The sequence below is a fragment of the Arachis duranensis genome, chromosome 1 (assembly GCF_000817695.3).
Source record: "Arachis duranensis cultivar V14167 chromosome 1, aradu.V14167.gnm2.J7QH, whole genome shotgun sequence".
NCBI lineage: Eukaryota > Viridiplantae > Streptophyta > Magnoliopsida > Fabales > Fabaceae > Arachis > Arachis duranensis.
In genome coordinates, this window is record NC_029772.3 from 8,340,007 (window position 1) to 8,351,268 (window position 11,262).

The 11,262-nt window shown below is 34.6% G+C and overlaps 1 pseudogene; it reads left to right on the plus strand.

Annotated features, from left to right (window-relative positions):
* LOC107495685 (cysteine-rich receptor-like protein kinase 2) overlaps positions 1 to 11,262 on the plus strand; it is a 26,913-nt pseudogene that overhangs the window by 12,522 nt on the left and 3,129 nt on the right.

The window sequence follows — 11,262 nt, forward strand, 5'->3', positions numbered from 1 at the left end:
GGAATATGATGCTGGCTGTTTTATCAGATACTCTCACAAACCTTTCTTTGCTGATAACCAAATCATTGATATCACACCCTTCTTAGACCACCTCCAGTAGAGAACTCATCTCAGTTCCTGTTTATGGCCCACCTGTCATAAAAAGTAACTCCACATCAGCTTTGGCGTCATAAACAGTAAATAGAAACTCAAAGCATCTATCTCTTCTCCATTAGGAGGAACTGACTTTAGTCCCTGTTGTGGTCCCACTTAATTAATTAATTAAAATACTTGAAATTAATGTAATTAATTTTTTTTAATAATATTATTTAAATTTATAAATTTAAAAATAATTTACTATTAAAAGATATTAATATTAAATAAATTCATATATAATAATAATACACAATAGATGAATTCGGGGTTACACTAATTTGTAAAATTACTTAATACAAAGAAAAACATAATTAAACTCTATAGTTGACGACAAGCATTGTGAAATTGCCATATGTGTTCAATCAAGTCCTCTTTCAATTGTCTAATATGATTATTTATTATAATTATTACTAATTTAATTATTATTTAATTATTTAATATAATTAAATATAATTATTTAATTATTTCATATTTATATTTTTTTTAATAACTTGCCAAGTGGCAAGTTATTATTGGTTGATTGGAGTCCCTGTTTAGAGGGATTCCCTCACCTTGAAATATGTGCAGGAACTCAACTCTTCTTCTCTCCAACGGTGGTTCTCTGCTTTTGTCAGAAAATAGGGCCTCAACATTTGCCCATTGGAGTTGCTCTTAGACAAAGGTATATTCTTTTAGAAGAATTTTAAGTGTATTAGGTACATTGATAATCTAACAATTTTAACTATGGATCTCAATTATAAAAATATATATATATATAATATACATTAATTAAAATCAACGGTTAAAATTACTGAAATATCGGTATTTCGAATATATTTAAAACAATTTTTATATTTTTTAGGACAATTTACTAAAATAAATATTTTGACTTCCAATTTTACTAAAATATACATTTTGCAAAACAAATATCAAAATATATTTTTTTCATAAATTATGTAAATTGAGTGGGACTAATGTCGGGGACATAGTGATGCATGGTGATGCAAAGCAAGAAGATGGAGAGATGTAAATGCAAAAAGGGTGGCGATTTATGCACGTTTGTAATTTACACACAAACCGCTACATCCCTATTGCGGATTATGTGTAGTTTGACTTCGAACATAATCTGCGAAATCCATGTAACAGTTTATATTCATTTGTAAATTGTGGGTCTCTGTCTCGTTTATATAGTTTATGAAAAAAATGTATTTTAGTATCCGTTTTGTAAAATGTATATTCTAATAAAATTGGAAGTCAAATTATTTATTTTGATAAATTGTCCTATTTTTTATGAAAAAATAAGTATGTAACTAAATTTTAGTTAGTCAATACTAATTAATTTTAGAATTTAGTATTTATAATTTAAGGCGTAGAATTAATAGTTTATAATTTAAGATTTAAATTAAAAAAATAATTTTTAAAATGCCGATTAATATTGAATGAAAAAAATTGGTTATTATTACCTGTATTACTTTTTTTTTATATATACTTTCAATCTGAATTTGAGTCTATCGAAGTCTATTATATGTATACTGGGATTGCCACTTCAATTAGTTTAGAATAATTATCACGTCATTATTTTTGTTAACTGTGCCAAAAATATAATTAAATAGTGATGTTATACGGCTAAGTTATTTTGATAATTAAGTTAATTTAATAGTTTTTTATATAATAAAAATTAGTTGAAAAAAAAAGAGAAGACGCATAAGAAGAGGAAAAAAGATTTGATTAAATTTAATTACAAAAATAGTTTACCCACTCAATATTTTTCATAATCAAAACATGTTTAAAATGATAGAAATAAAATCGAAATAAATTAAACGTTATTCAGTTTTTTATTTTATTTTTTAAATGTTTAAAAAAATAGACTTTACTATTATTATTATTATTAATTTTTCAATTCATGAAAACTTCTCTACTCTCTCTATTACAGGTGATTCACGCAAGAAGTTGTATATAATATTTGGTGTTTTGGGAGGTGTAGCTCTTATTATTATGGTCTTCTTTGGATTGTATCGTCGTTTATGTGCCGGACTTAGTTTCAAGAAAACCATGAGAGTTCCTAAAGGTAAAACTAACTTGAAAAATTTTTGGTTATATATATATATATGGTAATTTTACAATCATAAAACCGTAAATTAAATTTTAGTTCGACGATGGCGTACATGTCACATCTCACATGATATAATGATACGATAGATTAATGTTATATATCACAAAATTTAAAATGATATTTCAACTAATTATTTTATAGCACGTGGTATTAATTTGTTATATCATTATATCACATAAAATTAAAATCCTAAATTATAAACTCTAAAATTTAACGTAATACGATATTATCTAAATATAAAAAGATTAATTTGACTAACAAAATCTTTTGAAAATTGATTTAAAAAAAATTAAAGGTTTTTACTTAAATAAATTATATAAAACCTAAATTTACTGGATTTTCCTTAAACGAGATCTGCAACGTGATTACCCTCTTGTTATTATTATATAAATCGTCCTAGGCTGTATAGGGTTATATAAAACGTAAATAATCATTTCAGCTTGGGACGATTAATGCATGATCTGGTAAGGAAAACAAAGAGTAAATCGTGCCAAAATCCCTAGAATTAAAAGGAGAGTGTAAATCGTTCCAGTCTAGTAGGTTTAACATGTTGCTGGACTAAACCTCATTGGGCTGCCACAATTTACGTATAAAGGAGACCCTTCCCACCCTAGCGCGATTAATGCTTGTTTCAGCAACACTCACTGGGTTGAAACGATTTATGCTCAAGTTAGTAACCCAAAGGTGGTAAGGACGATTTACACAGGCATAAACTCTATAAATAAACAAGTTTCAAACAGATGAACCACACTGGACATTTGTTAAGCATTGTGAGAGGAAAAAATTGATGAAAACACAAGTGAGGGTGTAACTTTTTCTAGCAAAATGCAGATAGGTGTGTTTATAAATCTGTCAACGACGTTGATGGAATTGCACAGTAGTATATTAGAGAAGGCTGTGGTAAAACACGCGTGAAGCAATTATCTTTTGGTATTTCGATATCATTGAGGCAATGTTATGTTAAGTTTGAGAAGTACGCGATGTTGGGTGATGACGACATGCGAGTTATATTTCACAGACAAGCAAGATTTTCCGACTTAGGCGCACTGGAGTTGTTTGCCAGAATGGTTGACGTGGAGGGTAGCAGCGGGAGATCCGCTCCGAATCCGCCCGCCACTGGCGTCATAGAAGGGAGTTCCACCGCCGTTCCAAAAGGGCAACCGGCGACTCCCCTTGTTTCGTCCCCATCTTTTGCTGCTGGTTTGCCTGTCCCGGGTAATGACTTGGGTGATGGGCGTAGCTTCGGCCAGCTTACAACTGCGATGGGATCTGTACCTGTAGTGGATGGTGCACCCACATTCATGGAAGTAAGAGAGAGAGATCCGTTTGTGGAGGCTATATGTGATGATGGGTCAGATTCGGAGCCACCAATTATTGGTGATGAGAGCGACGGCGAGGAGGACACCGCAGTTGCCGAGGGAGCTCAAACCCATGGTAGCAGTGGTACACAGCAGTACCCTCGACACTTTTCCACGTTGGACCCTAAAGCAATGAATCAGGCCACAAATGTAGATCAAAAACACCCTGTGATTCACGGAGAAAGGCCTAGCGTGATTGGCACGGACGAGTTTGAGGTCGGGCAACGGTTTAAAACAAAAGAGAAAGCTGTACTGACAATAAAGAGTTATAATATTAGTCGTGGTGTAGAGTATAGAGTGTTTGAGTCCGATCAATTGAAATATCATGGAAAGTGTGTCCATTTCGGGAATAGTTGTAAGTGGCTGATATGTGTCACTATGAGGCAGAAGAAAGGCTAATGGGAAGTCAGAAAGTACAATGGACCACACATGTGTCTAGCAATTGAGATATCGACGGATCACAGGCAGCTCGATTACCATGTCATATGTGCTTCGATTCTATCGTTGGTGATGGCTGATGCATCGGTCTCGGTTAAGGTGTTACAGAACGCGGTGTAATAAAAAATTATTCTAAGATGCATATTCATCCTATACAATATGATCCAACATATTAACGTACTTAACATTCCCATGGCATCAACTCAACAACATTACAAAATCCAAAAACTTACCTCTTGATCAATAAATATGGCAACATGCGCAATCCCGTTCAGGAAGTACATATCTCCTTCGTTCGCGGCCATTATCACCGCCGGACGGATTACTTCCTCTACCAGCCGGCCACCGGCGGCTCACTCCCACCACCACCTGTGCCACTCAGACGCCTCTGCCTACTACCACTTGCACCTCCGCCGCAGGCTGGGATCCACCCCAAATACTTTTCCCCCCAAAGCTTCCTCTCCGGTCAAAATGGTGGCTCCCAAACCTCCTTTCACCTTTACGCCGCAGTGCCTTCAGCCTGCACTACTAACACAAATCGTGCCAACCTCCTTAGGGTTACTAAGATGGGTATAAATCATCCCAACCCAGTTTGTATTACCAACTAACACGCAAATCACGCCAGGCTGGAGAGGGTCTCATTAAGGCGTAAATCATGGCAGCCCAATGAGGTTTAGCTCAAGAACACGTGAAACTTAGCAGCCTAGTACGATTTACACTATTCTTCTAACCCTAGAGACTCTGGCACGATTTACGCTTTTTTTGCCTTACCAATTCATGCGTTAATTGTCCTAATCTAAGATGATTCACGTTTTATATAACTATATACAGCTTAGGACGATTTATATAATAATACCAAGAGGGTAATCACTTTGCAGAATTTGTTTCAAGGGAATCAAGTAATTTTTCTTTCCATAGAATTTATTTAAATAAAAAACCCAAAAATTAATTTTCAAAAATGAATTTCAACATTAGCATCTCTTGTACAGATAAGCACCTTGACTATTTATTCGTTAAGAAGCTTAAACTTGATTTTTTAATTTCTTTATTATTTAACTTATTTGCAGGTGAAATATCAGGAGCAACCAAGTTGAAAGCGCCAATTAACTATAAATACAATGATTTAAAAGCTGCAACAAACAATTTTAATGAAAAAAATAGACTAGGAAGAGGTGGCTTTGGCAATGTATACAAGGTAAACTTAATTTTAAAAATCAAGGAAAATAAATAAGGTCATAAAAGAATGCTAAATGACAAGAAGCATTTATTGTTTTTAGTCGGTACTTGAATAAAAATATTGAATTGATAATAAAAAGTATTAGTAAAAAATAATTAATTCTGTTGGTCCTATTATCTGTCTATAAATAAATTAAGCATTCAAACTCATAAACTTAAATAGAAAAATTGAAGCCATATTAGACTTTTAAAATGTTAGAGTATAATTAAGATCAATTAAAATCAATTAGTATCATATATATTTATATAATTATCTGTATATTTACTATAGAATTTTATGTTTTTATTATTGTGATTCTTCTGATACCTATATATATCCTTGTACATTATACCTTTACACACACACACTCAATAATACAATCTTCAGATTACTCTCTTATTTCTAACATGGTATCAAGAGTATAGATTTTTTTTTCATAAAAATTCGTTCATAACCCTTTGTTTTCTTCTTCCGGCAGTGTTCTTTGCCCTTGTTTTTCAATCCTTTCCCGACGCTTTGGTTAATCATCGCCTTTACCGCCATTTTCATCTCGTCGTTGCAAGTTCAACGAGTTTGAAATCGTCGCCAGAAACCATTGAACACATCGCCTAGAGCTCGTTGTCTGCTTCATCTTCTCCCTCCCTGCAGGCGCCACCAGGATCCACTCCCAAGATCAACGGCACCGCATCGCACCATGTGGGATGCCAAGCAGAACCCATGGATCCGCTTTTACCCGTGCCACGCCCGACCTGACCCGCCTCCCGATCCGCTTGCCACCTCCTCGCTACGTCAGCGCTGACGAGTTTTGCTCCTCTTCTCACATGTTGCCACGTGTCCTTTTCTTGCTGATATGGCGACTGAGGTGGCAGACAGTGAGACTCTCTCTAAGATTTTTTTTTGTGACTTCTTTTTGATTTTGCCCTCCATTTTCTCATTTTTTCCCTTGAATTATCAGCTTTTCTCTTTTGTTTCTACTATTATGAAAAAACTGGATATTTTTTAGCCTATTCCTGTTATCCTTAATGGCTCCAACTATGCTCATTAGGTTGAACCTACGTGAGGAGTTTTTAAAGAGCGAAAATTATGGCGTTACGTAACTGGTTATGTTGTTTGTCCTGTTAAACCTACTGTGACTGAAAAATCAAAAGATTTGACCTCCAAATCCAAAAATGATATTGAAAAAGACTTTGCAAAAAAATTGGAAGATCGGGATAGTAAAAATCATCAGATTATCACTTGGTTTTGCAACACTTCTACTCCAGACATTCATTGATGATTCAAGCGTTTTGAAACTGCTAAAAAAGTATGGGATTATTTGGCAAAATGTTGCACTATTTCTAATCTCTCACATGAGTACCAACTACTAAAGGAGCTTCATAGCCTTAAGCAAGAACGTAGACAAGCAATTTTTTATTTTCTTCCTCAGATGAAAATTATTTGGGATCAAGTGACCTCTTGTGAGCCTGGTCTTAAAGATTCCACTGATGCTAAGGCATATGAAGATAATAGGAACCGAACACTTCTCATACAGTTTTTTATGGCACTTACTGATGACTATGAGCCAGTTAGAGCTTCTCTTCTTCATCAGAATTTCTTCCCAGTCTTGAAGATGCTCTTCCTCATCTTAAGTCTGAAGAAATGCGCTTGGGATTGACTTGCCCTAAGAGTGAAACTGTCTTTGATGCCACAGACAGAAAGAGTAAATTTTGTCGAAATTGTAACCATTATGGGCATTTTTCTCAAACAGTCATTCTATTGAATTTCGTAAATGCAAACAGAAAGGTTGCATTGCCTCCAATTGCTCGAAACTATTCTGCCATTATTATAAGCTCTCGGGACACTTGATTACTACCTGTCCTTCTCGACTACCACGTTTGGATTAGAACAAGTATCATTCTCGTCCCACCAAGGTGCTTGCTTCTACAGCCGTTGCTGCTACTGAATCCACCAATTCTACCTCTCTCAACCCACCTTCTATCTGTCCATCCGACATAAAATCTCTTCTTAAGCAACTTCTCTCCTTTTCTGGTAATACCTTTGCTGCTCTTTTCACTCCACTGAGTAATTTAAAATGGTATTTTGATTCTGGTTGTTTTAATCACATGTCTCCTTTGCGTCATCTTTTCTCGTCGTTATCTACCACTACTAATGCACCTTTTGTCAACACTGCTAATAGTTCCATCTTGCATGCAACACATACAGGTTTTAATTCTCAGTCAAATATTAATCATCCTGATACTTATTTTATTCCAAAAATTAAACTTTAATCTTATCTCTGTCGGTCAACTTGTTGAACTCCATTTTTGATGTCAATTTCTCTATTTTTGGTTATCGTGTGCAGGACGTCAGACGAAAAAAGTTATCGGAACTGGATGTAAGATTGGAAGATTGTTTGAGCTCAAGCACCTTCATGTTCCTTCTTCGTCAAATTTCTATGTTGTTTCCTCTTCCTCTACTTTTCACTTGTGGCACCGCCGTCTTGCCCACAGCTCCTTAAAAAAATTACGTCCTCTTATGTCTACGAATATTTTAGGTCAAGCTAATAATGAGTCTTTTGATTGCATTTCTTGTCAAACTGCAAAACAACCTACTTTATCATTTCATAATAATTCGTCTCTTGCTTGCTCTCCTTTTGATGTTATTCATTCTGATATTTGGGGCCCCGCTTCTATGGGAGGGGCTCAATACTTTATAGTCTTTATTGATGATTATTCACGTTTTACTTTGGTTTATTTGATTACTAATCGTCATGAGCTGCCTCATATTTATATTAACTTTGCCACTATGATTTGAACTTAGTTTTCCAAAGTCATTAAAATTTTTCGACGCAATAATGCTATGAAATATCGTGACTCAACTTTTAAATTTTCTCATTGAACAGGGTACTTTGTCTGAGTTTTCTTGTCCTGGTACCTCTCAACAAAATGGCATAACTGAACGCAAACTTACATTATTGACTCTGTTCGTGCAATACTTATTTCTTCTTCCTGTCCTGAGCATACTTGGGATGAAGCTGTTCTCACTAATGTTCATGTTATCAATAGACTCCCTTCTTCTGTCATTGATAACACTACTACCTTTGAGCGTCTTTATCATATTTCTCCCGATTACAACTCTCTTCGTGTTTTTAGTTGTGTCTGTTTTGTCCTTCTTTAACCTCATGAACATAATAAACTTGAAGCTCGGGCTCATGTGTGTCGTTTTCTTAGTTATAGCACTGAACACAAGGACTATCATTGTTGGGATCCTATCTCTCAACGTATTCGTATATCTCGTCATGTTGTATTCTAGGAGCATCACATGTTCTCTAGTTTTTCCTCTTTTGAATCAATTCCTTCTATTCAGTCACCGTTTTTCACTAACGACAATGTTGATCTTTTTTCTAGAGATGATACTACAAGTTCTATCTCAATTCCATCCATCAATCCCCTCCTATTCTGTCTTCTCTATCTTCAGATGATTCTAAATTGGACGATACTCCTGCTCCTATTGTCATGCCTCCTCCCTCCACTCATTCTTCTAGGGTAAAAAATTTACCTCCTCATCTTATTGATTATTATTTTTTTTCTACTATTCTTCATCACCATGAACCTAAGTCATTCCGAGAAGTCTCCACAAATTCAAGTTAGCAACAAGCAATGCTGGAAGAAATCCAAGCACTTGAAAAAGCATACACTTGGAACTTAGTTGATCCTCCTTCTGATCAGGAAGTTGTGGGTAATATATGGATATACAAGATCAAGACTCGCTCTGATGGTTCTATTGACTGTTATATGGCACGATTGGTTGTTCAGGGTTGTACGCAAGAGTATGGTATTGATTATGAAGAAACTTTTGTTCCTATTACTCGTCTCACATCTGTTCGAGCTCTCCTTGCCATTGCTGCGGTCAAGAAATGGTCTCTCAGTCAGATGGATGTAAAGAATGCATTTCTTAATGGGGATTTGAAAAAGAAGGTCTATATGAAACCACCTCCAGGATATTCTTGTCCTTCTAGCAAAGTCTGTCTCCTTCGCAAGGCACTTTATGGTCTTAAACAAGCTCTTCGTGAATGGTTTGACAAGTTCAGCACCACTATATGCAATCTCGGTTTCACTTGCAGCCCCATGAGAATGCTCTCTTTATTCGTAAAAGTGAACGTGGAGTTATTCTTCTACTTTTGTATGTTGATGACATTATTATTATTATTGAAGATGATGTTGATGGTATCTCTGATCTCAAAGCCTCCATTCACCATACTTTTGAGATGAAAGATCTTGGTTCTCTCAATTATTTTTTTGGTCTAGAAGTCATATCCACAGATGATGGTATCTATCTCTCTCAAGCTAAGTATGCTTCAGATCTTCTTACTTGAGCTAGAATTACAAATAGTCACACTAAATCTACTCCCCTTGAGTCTAATGTTTGATTTACCCCTATAGATGGCACTGTTTGGACAATCCTTCTCTTTATCGACAGTTGGTTGGAGGTCTCGTCTACTTGACTGTCACACGACCAGACATCATCTGTCCAGTTCATGTTCTTAGCCAGTTCTTGTTAGCTCCTCGTACTACTTATGTGGCGGTTCTTCACATTCTTCGCTACATCAAAGGTACTCTATTTCATGGTCTTCATTTTTCTGCCCACTCCTCTTTATCCCTTGAGGCATACTTAGATGCTAATTGGGTTGGTGATCCCATTGATTGTCGTTCTACTACTGATTATTGTTTATTTCTTGGTAACTCTCTTATTTCCTAGTGAGTGAAAAAGCAAACATTTACTGCTCGATCAAGCAAAGATGTTGAATACCGTACTCTCGCCGACATCACTGTTGAGATTGTCTCGATTCATTGACTTCTAAGGACTTTGGTGCTCTTCAGTTGTCCCAGACTGATATTTTTTGTGACAACCGCAGTGCTATTCAGATTGCCCATAATGATATTTTTCATGAATGCACCAAACACATTGAGTTTGATTGTCACTTTGTTCAGCAACGTCTCCTTATTGATGCTATTAGTCTCATAGTTGTTGGAACTCTTAATTAGACTGCTGATATCTTTACGAAGGCTCATCATCCTAATTGTTTTCGGACTCTAGTATCCAAACTCAAGATGGCATCCTTAATTCCCACTTGAATTTGAAAGAGATGTTAGAGTATAATTAGAATCAATTAAAATCAGTTAATATCATTTATATTTATATAACATATCTATATTTATTATATGATTTTATACTTTTATTATTTTGATTCTTCTAGCACCTATGTATACTCTTCTATATTGTATCTTTATGCATACATTCAATAATATATTCTTCAAATTATTCTCTTATTTCTAACATAAAATATATATTTTAAATCATTTTCACATAACTTAAACTTTGCAATTTACATGTTATTGAGCAGGGAACTCTGAAAAATGGTAAAGTTATTGCGGCGAAGAAATTGTTCTCAGTTCAATCCAAGAAGTTGCATTGGAGGATGACTTTGAAAGTGAAGTGAAATTTCTAAGTAATGTTCATCACCGAAACCTTGTTAGACTCCTTGGATTCTGCAAAAAAAGGTCAAGAGAGAATAATAGTTTATGAATGCATGACAAATGGCAGTCTTGATAAATTGTTATTTGAGTAATTACCCAAATCGGTTCTCAAAGGTTTTAGAATCAGACATTTTAGTCTCTAAGAAAAATTAATACACAGATGAATCTCTAAGGATTTATTTCGGCAGATAAATCAGTCCCCAGTTCATTTTCTGGTAGAATAATTACTCAAATCAGTCCCCAAAAATTTTAAAAACAGATATTTTAGTCCCTAAAAAAAACTAATGTACAAATCAATCCCCAACGTTTTTCTCTATTAGACATAATAGTCCTCCGTTTAAAAATAAAATAAAATAAAATAATTATTATTATTAATTGCACAATAATATTGTACTATATTTTTTGTATTTTTTGGACAAAAATAATGATAAATTTATTCATTAAATTCTTATATATATATATATATATTCACTCAATAATAATAATAATAATCATAATAATATTAGA